At 40.3% G+C, this 13,739-nt stretch overlaps 1 pseudogene; it reads left to right on the top strand.

Moving 5' to 3' along the window:
* The first annotated feature begins 295 nt into the window (after positions 1 to 295).
* On the top strand, positions 296 to 12,885 carry LOC115854727 (small ribosomal subunit protein uS13-like; annotated as a pseudogene).
* The last annotated feature ends 854 nt before the right edge of the window (positions 12,886 to 13,739 follow it).

The following is a 13,739-nucleotide window of genomic DNA, read 5'->3' as shown; positions in this document are numbered from 1 at the left end:
ATGCATAGAATCTAGGTCTCTTGCAGATATACAACACACATCAGAAATTAACGGGGATCCTTACCTTTGCAGATTCAATCTGGTGGCTTCAGGGGTGGAGAATCTCAGTCACTGGGAGGGCTTCTAAGACTGAAAAGCCTCCAAGGTTGCTGAAAACATGGCTCCTCATCCGTAGGATTCACCAACAACTCCAGTGACTCACCCACTCCAGGGGCATCTCAGCGGCACGGCCTCCGAAAGAGACTGAACGGCCAGGGTCGAGCTCGGTATCTGGCTTCCTGAAACCTGTTTGCGCATGCCTGGCCCAGGTGTGGCTCTTCAGGACCACCGCTTGCAGGTAGAGAGTGGAATTGACTTCACCTTTTTTCCTACGTACAAGCCACGGCCAACCTCACACCAAAAGAATTTCTAGAGGCTGCTCTCTCCCAGAGTAAGGTTTTAGATAGGACCCCGATTATAAGCGTTTTATGGTCTGTCCAAGGCAAAGTTACTTTCTCTTTGTAGGCAGAGCTTTATGAAAATCCAAATGATAATAGAAGTTTTCTGATAAGTGTTGAATCAGGAACCAATTGAACTTCAAGTTTAGTGTCTGCAGGCTAAGTCATCCTGATACATTGATCTCAAAATAGATACGCGATGCTCAATGTGAACTGAATACTTTAGGTCTGGTGAACTAACGCTGCCTTTCCACCGGATGGTAGCTGAATGAGCACCGCTAAGATTATCTTTCACAATTTTCCTTTTTCAGTGCTTTTAATTCTAACTAATCCCCCTTTAAATCGGCCATTCTTTTTTCATACATGTAAAGCTAAATTAATACCTGTTGGGAAAATGTTAGTGCATTGCTGATTACTCGATCCTTTTCTTAGTATTGTTATTACATGAAATAAGGGAAAAAAAAAAAAAGACAGACTTAAAGCTGAGTCTGAAATATGTAACATTTGGGATAAACTTTTCTTCGAAGAAATTTTAAGAATCAAGATGAAAAACAGATCTTCCTTTTTTGTTTCGTTGTCTGCTTTTACATAAAAGAAAGACCTAGCAAAAGTAGATGGTAACCACTGATTTCAAGCAGTTGGAGTAGCCATCTGATTGGACACAGAGGACTGGACCGGATGAGCTCTTTGGACACTTTCCCAGCTCTATACTACAAGGCTCATGTGACAAGATTCTTCTTTACATTGTTCTTCCACTGACAGTGAGAATATTTCTGAAAAAAAAAAGTAAATAACTCTGAAGTTCAACAGATCTCCAGTTCTTTATAAGAAACAGATTTTTTTGGCACTGAGATAATTAATTTCACATTTTCTATCCATTTGGTGCTACTTTCCAAAGCCTTTATTTCTTCTCATTTTCATTCTCCACAAATTCTTCTGCTGGAAAACTGCAATTACATTTAACTACAGAGAAGTAGTTAGCCCGTGCGTGCATAAATTTTATGTTTTAATGATTCTTTCATTCCTTTGTTAAATGAGAGTAATACATCTCTATTCAACTGGTCTAATAACCAAGGTCAATTTAGTTAAGTTGTAATGTTAAAACAACCCAAAGTACATTATATTTAGTACTTCTTGCTAGCAACATGACTGCCTTTTGTCTTTATTCCTTTAAAAAAAAGGCCTCACATTGCCAATTAGAATCATGTTAAGTGGCACTGAATTAAGGGAGAAGGATCTACAGGGAGGTTTAGCAATAGGGATCTGCAAGCTTCTCAAATGCAATTTAGCACTAAAGAGAAGCATTAGTATCTGTACTGGCTTCACCTGCAGTCCTGCCCGGGAAGGGATTCTGTGGCTCTACCTGCAAACCCACAGTGAACCAGGGATTGGGACCATTTTACCAGTCCTGGTCACTCCAAACTCACCACTGGTTGAGCTTTATTTCTTTGCCCCAATTGACTACTTTTCTTTCCACTTGTGCAGATGTTTCACCTTTGTTCTTTTCATTGAACACACTGCTTTCACTTACCCTGTAAGTGTTGAGGATTTCTTCTCCTCGGCAGCACTAGAATTTGTAAATAGGAGGAATTTACAGAAGTCTGCTTGGAACTGGGAGTGGGGCAAGGCAAGCACTCTGTTTGACTTAGTTGTATGTTAACTGGGGGTGGTTTTGTGGGAGTGCTTGAGATTATAGCGGAGGTGCCGAAATAAGAGAGGCCTTGCCCAGACGAATAGATGAGCCAGAAGTCAAGATTCTTAGAAAGGAACCATGTCACACCTTGAAGTGAGACTACCAGGGTAGAATAGAACTAAAGTCCAGGGTCATAACCAAGTAAAGGAAAAAGGAGCACATGGAGTGTTGTTGATGGGAACCACAGGTTTCCATTAAATACCTCTGAGAAAGGTGCATCCCTTTGGCAGATACTGATCGCCACTAATGCTACAGCTGAGTACCACACAGGGGCCCTGTCATAAATAAGGAGTCCTACCCACACACCTACGGTCACCTAATCTATGACAAAGAAGGCAGGAATATACAGGGGAGAAAAGACAGTCTATTGAATAAGTGGTGCTGGGAAAACTGGACAGCTACATACATGTAAAAGAATGAAATTAGAACACTCCCTAACACCATACACAAAAATAAACTCAAAGTGGATTAACAACCTAAATGTAAGACCGGATACTATAAAACTCTTAGAGGAAAACATAGGCAGAACACTCTATGACATAAATCACAGCAAGATCTTTTCTGACCCACCTAGAGCAATGAAAATAAAAACAAAAATAAACAAATGGGGCCTAATTAAATTCAAAAGCTTTTGCACAGCAAAGGAAACCATAAACAAAACGAAAAGACAACACACAGAATGGGAGAAAATATTTGCAAACAATGTGACCGACAAGGGATTAATCTCCAAAATATACAAACAGCTCGTGCAGCTCAATAACAAAAAACCAAACAACCCAATGAAAAAACGGGTGGTAGATCTAAATAGACATTTCTCCAAAGAAGACATTCAGATGGCCAGGAAGCACATGAAAAGATGCTCAACATCACTAATTATTAGAGAAACGCACATCAAAACTAAAATGAGCTATCACCTCACACTAGTCAGAATGGCCATCATTAAAAAATCTACAAACAATAAATGCTAGAGAGGGTGTGGAGAAAAGGGAACCTTCCTACACTGTTGGTGGGAATGTAAACTGGTACAGGAACTATGAGAACAATATGGAGGTTCCTTTAAAAATAGAGCTACCATATGACTCTGCAATCCCACTCCTGGGCATATATCCAGAGGAAAACATGGTCCAAAAGGATACATGCACCCCAGTGTTCATCGCAGCACTGTTTACAATAGCCAAGACATGGAAGCAACCTAAATGTCCATACATATACACACACACACACATATTATATATATATATATATATATATATATAAAATGGACTATTACTCAGCCATAAAAAAATGAAATAATGTCATTTGCAGCAACATGGATGGGCCTAGAGATTGTCATACTGAGTGAAGTAAATCAGACAGAGAAGGACAAATATTGTATGACATCACTTACGTATAGACTCTAAAAAAATGTTACAAATGAAGTAATTTACAAAACAGAAATAGAGTTACAGATGTAGAAAACAATCTTACAGTTACCAGAGGGGAAGGGTGGGGAGGGATAAATTGGGAGATTGGGATTGACATGTACACACTACTATATATAAAATAGATAACTAATAAGGACCTACAGTAGAGCACAGGGAACTCTACTCAATACTCTGTAATGACCTATATGGGGAAAGAATCTAAAAAAGAGTGGATATATGTATATGTATAACTGATTCACTTTTCCGTACAGCAGAAAGTAATACAACATTGTAAATCAAGTGTACTCCAATAAAAATTTTTTAAAATATTCATAAATAAATAAATAAATGAGTCCTAAGTCTCAATAGTGAGAAATATACCCAGCTTAGTTTCTCTGTAACATAATCCAGAGGATCTGTTACGAAACTAATGTTTTATAGGGTCCTTCCCCCATTTCTAGTTATGACATACTTTGTATGGTTTCTAACGTGCCTTCTCCCAGGTCAAGTCACTTAACTGGCAATAAAATAGAAAGCTTCCAATGGAAGAGAGAAATGAAGCTAAAACATGCCCTTCTGTGTCCCTTTTTTATATGGTTTTCCTTCAAGATGATGACTCCACTATTAAGATGTTTCCCTTTACTTTGCTGGAAGATTTCTCTTGCAATGTGTTCACAGCCATGTCCTGGAAAGTGTGTTATGTTTTCCTACCTGCCTTTCCCTACCTTTTATGGGGCAACATAATATAGGGGACCATGTCCATGGACTGAAAATCAGAACTAATTACTAGTCCTAGTTCTATTATTTTTTTAAATGTGTAACTTCAAACAAGTTTACCACTCTAAATTCCATGTATAAAATGGAAGTGTTACTAATTCTCTGGTTTTCCACTTTTTTAGTACTAGAATCCTTATTTGCAAGTAGAATTTTATTCAAAAACCCCAACATATAAAACAGATAAAAGCGGTATCCTTTAATTTGAAGTGGGGAAACAGAGGGTGGAGGTGGAGCCTCATCCATTTGATTTCACCTGAGTTACTTCACTCAGGAGACCGAGAAGTCATCTTAAAAAGCCCAAATCTAGATGAGCCTTTCCAGATGTAAATCTATGATTTAATAAATTACCTCATTCTTCTCCACTCGGATGCAGGATGTTGGCTGAATTTCAATGTGTGTGTAGAATGTCAGAGAAAGGGAAAGTCAAGAAGTGAAAACCTTGCAAAATACAAAAAAAGAAAGACTTCTTTTCCTAACAGACAGCAGAAAATAGACTTCAAATCTCCATAGGAAGTCTTGTTAAATAGCCTTCATTTCCACTGTGACGTCTGCTGGTTTCACTTTCCAGGTCTGGCTTCCCGAGGCTAGCTTTATGGACTGTTGGATCTCCCTCAATGCTGATGACAAGGATGACCTCAATCCCCAAGCCCTCCTCAATGGAGGAGGCACCCAGACCCAGAAACATAGCCTCACCCCGACCTGCCACTCCGTCATGCAGCACCAGGAACTGTCACCCAAGAATCCAGTGACCCAGCCAACTCTGCAGCACCCCTACATCTCCGTAGGTCCTCTTGATGGCCAAATAAAGGGCCAGGAGCAGTATAAGAAAGATCTGGTGCAAAGACTATAATTTAAAAAATAATAATTCACAGGGAGCTCTACTTAACGCACTGTGGTAACCTAAATGGGAGGGAGGTCAAAAAGGGAGGGGATACCCGTATGTGTATGGCTGATTCATCTCGTTGTGCAGTGGAGGCTAACACAACATTGTAAAGCAGCCATACTCCAATAAAAATGAACAATCAAAGAAAAATTATGAACTGATTCCAAAAAATAATAATTATAATTACTCTCATTCTGTGAGTATTAACTATACGCCAGGTATCATGCTAAGAGCTATTACTAGGCATATAGAGGCAACAATCCTGCAAGGCAGATTTTACTATTCCCTCCTCACAGGGGAAGAAACTGAGACTCAGAGTTTTTCAAGACATAAAGACAATACCTGGCACACCAGCCATGAGCCCAAGTACCTGCAGAGTCTCCTTTCCCGGCTTCCAATGGAGTTATACTTAGCTAGGACCCAGAGATCCTGACAGACCCTTGCAGCCCTGGATGACTGGTCTTCTGTTCGCTTCCTTTGGTGCAGCTGACGAATTGGTCACAGGGAGACCATCAACCAAATACAAGCCATTTAAAATACCGCTAGATGTTTAGAAAATATTTTAAATCACTGACTATGGTGGAAAGTAATTTACATTATGGAAGCAATCATTTAATCACTGCAATTAGCCAAATTATTACCTATTTAGCTAATTATCTTTTAATTACATAATTAAAAAATTAAACATTACATTATTCTGGCCAATGCCAAATTCTTTTTCCATAATTTCCCCATGAAAAGTGTAATTTACTATACAGTGCAACATAATTTTCTACAGAAATTAAGTTTCATTTTATTCCTAATTACAGGATAACTCTTCCCACAACTACCGTGACCTGTACATAACCAATGAGAGAACTTGGCCTTTTAGGAAAATGTAGATGTAGAAGCTGGAACAAAGGCAGTCAGTTAGGTTTTTTTCAGAAATGTTAAGTGCTGATTTTCCATACAAAAAGATGATGCCATCAACACAGCAGCGGTTCTCAACTAGCTGCATATTAGAATTCCTGTGGAGCTTAAAAAAAGAAAAACCTCATGTGGAGTGGTCACCCCCTAGGGATTCTGATTTAATTGGTTTGAGGTGGGAACCATCATGCTTTTTACAATCTCTCCAGGTGACTATATGTCCTATGCTGTACAATATATCCTTGTAACTTATTTATTTTATACCTAATAGTTTGTACCTCTTCATCCTCTACCTCTATCTTGCCCCTCCCCCCTTCCCTCTTCCTTCTGGTAAACACTAGTTTGCTCTCTATATCCGTGAGTCTGTTTCTTTTTTGTTATAGTCACTAGTTTGTTGTATTTTTTAGGTTCCACATATAAGTGCTCTCACACTCTAAAAGGAGTATAATTTTTAAAAATTGTGAATCACTATGTTGTACACCTGAAACATATAGTATTGTACATCAATTATACCTGAATAAAAAAAATTTTTTTTAAAGTAGGAGAGGGTGGGGTAGGAGGAATCTTCAAATTTGTCAATTAAAGGGAATACCCTGGTGGTCCAATGGTTAGGACTCCACGCCTTCACTGCTGGGGGCCTGGGTTCGATCCCTTGTTGGGAAACTAAGATCCCACAAGCCCGCATGGCATGGTCAAAAAATAATAATAATGAAATAAAATAAAATAGAGGTGATACAAAGATCATGCCTCATTAAAAAAATTTCATCAATTTAAGGTATCTCTCTCTCTTAAAAAAGTCTCTTCAGATGATCCTGATGGGCAACCAGAGTTAAGAACCACTGAGAAGGTAATTTTAGTCTGTTCTGCCTTTAGTCGTGCTTTGTTTGTTTTGGTAGGAGTTACTGGTGGACAGAGTCAAAAACCATCACGCTGGGCCTGTGGGAGCAGTGAGGCAGGGTTACAAAGATTGATGCGAAAGATCCAGACAAGCAACCTAACTGTAGGTTCATAACCTAGGGAGTTAGGAGTTTGCAGTTATAGGAAGATGGGATGGACTGTAGACCAAGATTCTAGATTGTCATGCTCGGTTACCAAATACTCCAGTATCATTGTCAAGGACTTGCAAAAAGTCAGGAATTTGAGTAGATAATTTATCTGCTATGGGACTGTGCACCTCGGCTCCAAAAGCAAAAGCTACCTGAGTTAACAAGCTTCTTATAAAATTCTGGGCCAAAGTACACCTAGGAGTAGATGCAATAACCATAGTTAAGAACACCGTGATTCCACACGGTTCCTTTCAGTTTTCAAATACATACTTGACACCAGGCCCAGGGTAAGATGCTTCGATGATGCCATACTTGAATGACAGGTGGTTTCTGCCCCAGAATTTATTCTCTGACATTGCCATGAGGAAGGATGTAGCAGCCTTGGCTGTACTGGCTCCTGAGTGAGAGAGCAAGCATGGTTGGGAGGCTGTCTTCAGCCCCTGAAGATGTTTCCGTGAGGGGTGCTCACTGATCACGGTTTTCCACATGCCGATCAGAGAACAAACCCCAGCAGCCCCCCAAGCATGTGTGTATAAAACCTGGGCACGGAGACCAAAGGAGGCATACATGAGTTTGTTCTTTTTTTAAAACAATTTTACTGAGGCATGATTTGGTTGACTCACATATCTGAAGTGTACAATTTGATAAGTTTGATACTCTTGTGAAACCATCACCACATTCAAGGTAATGAACATATCCATCATCCCCCCCCAATTTTTTCCTGTGCCTTTGTAATCCCTCCCCCTCCCCCTCTCCATTCTGAAACAATCACTTATCTGCTTTTTATCACTATAGATTAGTTTGTACTTTTTAGAATTTCATGTAAATGGAATCATACAGTATATACACTTTTTTGTCCGGGTTTTTCAATTAGCATAATTATTTTGAGATTTACCAACCTTGATGGGTGGATCAGTAGTTCCTTTTTATTGCTGAATAGTAGTTCACTGTCTACATAGACCATGATTTGTTTATCCATTCATCTACTGATGGATACTTTGGATATTATAAATAAATCTAGTATGAACATTCATGTACACATCTTTGTACGGACATATGCTTTCTTTTATCTTGGATAAGTAAGAGAAAAATGACTAGATCAGTGGGAGGTATGAGTTTAACTTTTCAAGGACCTGCCAAACTGTTTTCTGAAGTGGTTATACGTTTTGCATTCCCATCTGTAGTCTATGAGAGTTCCAGTTTCTCTACACTGGATATGATCAGTCTTTTTAGGTTTAGCCATCTTAATAGGTGCGTAGTGGTATTTCACTGTGGTTTTAATGTGCATTTCCCTAATGACTAATGATGTTGAGTATTTTTTCAAGCCCTTAGTAGCCATCACCTATCTTCTTCGATGGAATGTCTATTCAAATCTTTCACCCATTTTTTATTACGTTGTTGTTTTCTTATTATTGAGTTTTGAGAGTTCTACATATATAATCTGGACACAAGTCCTTTATCAGGAATATGATTTACAAAGATTTTCTCCCAGCTTGTGGATTATCTTCTCATCTTCTTCATGGTGTATTTTGAAGAGCAAGAGTTTTTTACTTTGATGAAGCCTAATTTAACAATTTTTTATTTCAATGGATCATTATTTTGGTGTCCCATCAGTTTTGATTATGTAGCTTTAGAATAAGTCTTGTAATCAGGTAGTATTAATCCTCCACCTTTGTTCTTTTTTTAAAAAAAAACACTGTTTTGGCAATTCTAGATCCTTAACATTGATTTGAGACCTTTCTTCTTTTTAACATAGATGTTTAGTTCTATAAATTTTCCCCTTACATATTGCTTTAAAGGCATCCCACAGATTTTGACGTGTTGTGTTTTCATTTTCAATCAGTTCAAAATAGTTTCTCCTGTCCCTTTTGATTTCTTCAACCGATGGATGATTGACGTCAGGCAAATGTCTACAGATATTTCACACATCTTCCTGTTGATTTCTAATTTAATTCCATTGTGGTCAGACAGCATACTTTATGTCAGGGGTCCCCAACGGCCTGTACCGGACCGCAGCCTGTTAGGAACCGGGCCGCACAGCAGGAGGTGAGCTGCGGGCGAGTGAGCGAAGCTTCACCTGCCGCTGCCCATCGCTCGCGTTACCGCCTGAGCCATCTGCCCTCCCCTCACTCCCCAGTCCATGGAAAAACTGTCCTCCATGAAACCGGTCCCCGCTGCTTTATGTGACCTGAATACTTCAAAATTTGAGACATTTTTATTACCCAGAATATGGTCTACCATGGTAAATGTTCTGTGTGTAACTTAAAAACAGTATATATTCTGCTTTTGTTGGATGCAGTGATCTAAAAATTTCCCTGCATAAGTTTTTGTTTTCTTTCTTTTGGTTTTTTTTTTTTTCCGGTACGCGGGCCTCTCACTGTTGTGGCCTCTCCCGCTGCGGAGCACAGGCTCCGGACGCGCAGGCTCAGCGGCCATGGCTCACGGGCCCAGCCGCTCCGCGGCGTGTGGGATCTTCCCGGATCGGGGCACGAACGCGTGTCCCCTGTATCGGCAGGTGGACTCTCAACCACTGTGCCACCAGGGAAGCCCAATCTATAGCGTTTTTAAAGAGAGGCAGCCAGAACAAACTCAGGACATTAGGTATGGTCTGAGCAGGACAGAGTAGAGTTAGTCTAGACCCATGTTCTCAACCCAGGTGGAGCTGGGTGGTACATTAGAACTCCAACCCCAAAGGCTTATCAGAACCTTAGGAAGAAGAGGGTCTGTCACATGTATTTTGAAAAACACCACCCCCAGGTGATTCTAATGTCTCCTGCTCCCAGGTAAAAACCATTATTCTATTTTCTGTTCTCAAGTCTATCCACTTGTTCTCAAATTTGGCTTGCCTTTGGAATCCCCTGGGGAGTTTTAAAAAAAATACTGACGCCTACACCCCGCCCCCTCCCAGAGATTCTGATTTAATTGGTACGTAGTGTAGCTTGAGCTCAAGGCGTTGTAAAGGTTCCCCAGCTGACTCTCATGGGTACTAAAGTTTGAGAACCACTGTTTTAGACGCTATGCTCCAATTCCATTGGTCGGACTCATCTTACCTCTTCTTGACAGTTACTTCATGCTCTTGATTCATACTGAGTTAATTATCAACTAGTTCCTACAAGTTTTTTCTTTCTACAATCAATTGCTAAGTCACATTTTCCCATCCTGTACTTTGCTACTGAACCTTTAATCCTTCTTAAATTTTATTTTATTAGATGGGGCCTGTGGCTCTAGTCAGTCAAGATTTTCTCACATCCTAATGCTTCTATCGAATATATTTTTTATTCCTCTCGGCTTACCATAGTCTAGACATTTAAGGAGGTGTCTTCTGTCTAAGACGTTGATTGAAATGCTGACTATAGTAGTCTCGCTTCTCTGTACTAGGGTCCTCTATCTAGGCTGACATTGGGCATGAATCAGTGCATTGAGACATAGTTTCAATTTGCCCGATTTTACTGTTATACAGAGCATATTTATCCATTTTTCGTAAGTTATTCATGGAAAATGAGCCCCCTTCCTGACTTTCAACAGTTCCTTCTTGGTCTCTTGTATAGGTTACTCCTGCTCTGCTCGTCACTCAGAAACAGATTTCTTGATGATTCCACTTGGATCCATGCTTTTCTAATCTACCTGCTCTTCTACTATATCTTAAGCCACTACGTGAACACTGATGGCTGGCTGGCCCCATCTTCCCTCTAAGTTTTAGGATCACATATACAACTGCTTGCTGCAAATCTCCAAATAGATAACTTTCAAGTTCATCATATCAATGTGTTCAGAGCCAAACTCATCATCTCTCACATGCCCAGACCTGATTCTCCATCTGATTCCCCATATCAGCTAGCATCATTTATCTAGGCACCATGCTGGAAATCTATGCGTTAGTCCTGATTTATCACACTCTTCCTTTACCAAATCAAATGCCACTACATTATGCCTGTCTTACATCCTATATTTCTCAAATCTGTTATAGATTTATAGATAGTTATAGATTTAGCATACTCTTCCTTTACCAAATTTATAGTTATAGATTTATAGATAGTTATAGATTTATCATACTCTTCCTTTACCAAATCAAATGCCACTACATTATGCCTGCCTTACATCCTATATTTCTCAGATCTGTTCCTCCTTTCAACCCACACCATCACTACCCTAGTCCAGTCACTAACCTCTTCTTGATTTGTTTCTACCAATAACACCTAAGCCAGGCTCCGGGATTCCTGCTTTGACTCACATCATTGCCAAAGGGGCTCATGTAATTTGCAAATCCGACAGTTTTCCTCCAGCAATGAAAACACTTCAGTCGTGTTTTGTTTGCTGCTATAATAAAGTTGAAGTTCGTCAGCTTGGCAAAACATTTCTTCTCTGAACCTGGCCTCATCCTGCATCTCCTGCCATTTGCCACTTTGCACTTTCTAACAATATCACACCGAGTTTTATTCTCCCACTAAACATGCTACCCCATGCCCTGCACAACTGCTGAAGCAGATATCTGTTTGGAATACCCTGCTTCATCAAGGGCCCAATTCCAGCTCATTCTTCCATACTCAACTTTCACCTTATCTTCTTCAGGTGGGTAAACTCCCCCTCAGAGCTCTCTCACCATTCTGGACATATTCCTCTCATAGCAGGTACTACTGTATTTGAAATTGTCCCTTTCTGTACGTGTCTCCTCTACCAGACAATTATTCATCTTCACATTCCTAGTGATTGGTTGGCATATAGTAAATACTTTAGAAATGATGGTCAAATTTTTAGTGAAGACCATGGGCTCAGTGTGAATAACATTTCCCTGACCTATGTATCTATTAAACCTGACATATACATACATAAAATATATGTATCTATATAATATATATATGTATCTATATACATAGGTGTATGTGTGTGTGTGTGTGTGTGTGTGTATGTGTGTGTGTGTGTGTATTGTTTCATTGGACGTAACTGTTCTTAGCAAACTCAAGTCCTAGTTCCCAATGCTTCTTCCTTAGAACAGGGGTCAGCATAGTAAATACGGTAAATTTTACACTTAGTAAAAGTAGGCTTTTGCAGGCCATATGGTCTCTGTTGCAACTTCTCCAAAATGCTGCCATATCACAAAAGCAGTCATAAACAAATGGGCCTGGCTTCATTGCAATAAAACTTTATTTACAAAAATAAGCAACAGGCCAGATTTGACCCATGGATCACAGCTTGTCTGCTCCTGACCTAGAGGCTTCCAAACGAACTCTTTAAAAATACAACATCTGTCTTCCAGAGGAGGCCTACATACCACCACCATATCTCTAGTGATCTCTGAGAAGTTCCAGCTCGTTCTGTGAGTTCTCAACACCAACACTCTTAGGCTGCAGAAAACAGCCTTTGCCATCACTGCCAGGAAGGGGGTGGGGCCACAATATACTCACTTGGTGCTGAGGAAAATAAACATTGACTCCCAAAGAGAGGTCCCTGAGGATGAAGTGGAACTTGTGATCACCATCACGCAAAATCCAAGCCAACACAAGATCACAGACTGGTTCTGGAACAGACAGAAGGACGTGAAGGGTGGGAATCACATCCAGGTTCTGGTCAGTGATCTGGACGACAAGCTCCATAAAGAGGAGGAAAACCCAAGAAGGATTCAGGGGCTACTTCTGGTGCCTTTATTCCAAGGCCAGCACCCCAAAATCACTGGGGCAGTGGCCACACCGTGGGTGTGACCAAGAAGAAACAGGTCTACAGGCCTGTTTATACATCTAAATAGTTTATACACCTGAAACGAATCTAACCTCAAGCCACTGGTCTTTATTATGTAAAATTTCCCTTCTTACACTTTGTGAAACTAGGGGCAGTACTTACCCATCTCTGGCAAACCGGCACATCCACCATTCTGTATAATTCTACTTCTTTATAAACTGCATCCGCCATATGAGTTGCACCTTTTTCATAGCACGTTGGGATGCCATTTATTAGAGCTGGGAGACTGTTTACAGTAACTGGGTCCTCCCACCTTGGGCTTCTCTTTCTCTTGCTGGCGTGCCTCTCCTCCCCTCCCCTCCTTACTCTCCTCCGGAAGAAGACAGAAGTAAACTTGAGCTTCAATCGCATCCTCTTTCCTAACTAGATCACAGCCAACTCGACTCTATCCAATGGGCCTGCTGCTTCTTTGTTCCTCTTTTAAAGTCACACTTTAGAAGTTGTGTTTATTGTCCCCTGTGTATTGGCCAACCTAACTCCTTTTGACCTCCGGATTTATGCTGCTTCTATGTACTTGCTCGTGGACAGGTGCCCTTTCTTCGTATAACACTGTTTTATCTTATAAGAGGAGGGTTCACTGCGGTGGGACAGCAGACTGTAGAGAACTGGGGGCTGGAAAAGGATGTTCAGGTATAGGGAAAGTATTCAGCTGTGGCAGATGAGGCAGGAACCCAGTTGAGCAGGCTTTGATATCTATTAGAATACTCCATGAAGACAGGGTTTGTTGTTTTGTTTTGTTTTCTACTTTGTTCACCATTATATTTCCAGGTCTTAGAACAATGCCTGGCACTCAATAAATATTTGTTGAATGGATGAACATGGTTATCAATGGACAGAGCAGCATTCAGGTGAAAGATCGGC

This window comes from Globicephala melas, chromosome 14 (assembly GCF_963455315.2).
Source record: "Globicephala melas chromosome 14, mGloMel1.2, whole genome shotgun sequence".
Lineage (NCBI taxonomy): Eukaryota > Metazoa > Chordata > Mammalia > Artiodactyla > Delphinidae > Globicephala > Globicephala melas.
This window is presented reverse-complemented; position numbering and strand designations above follow the sequence as displayed.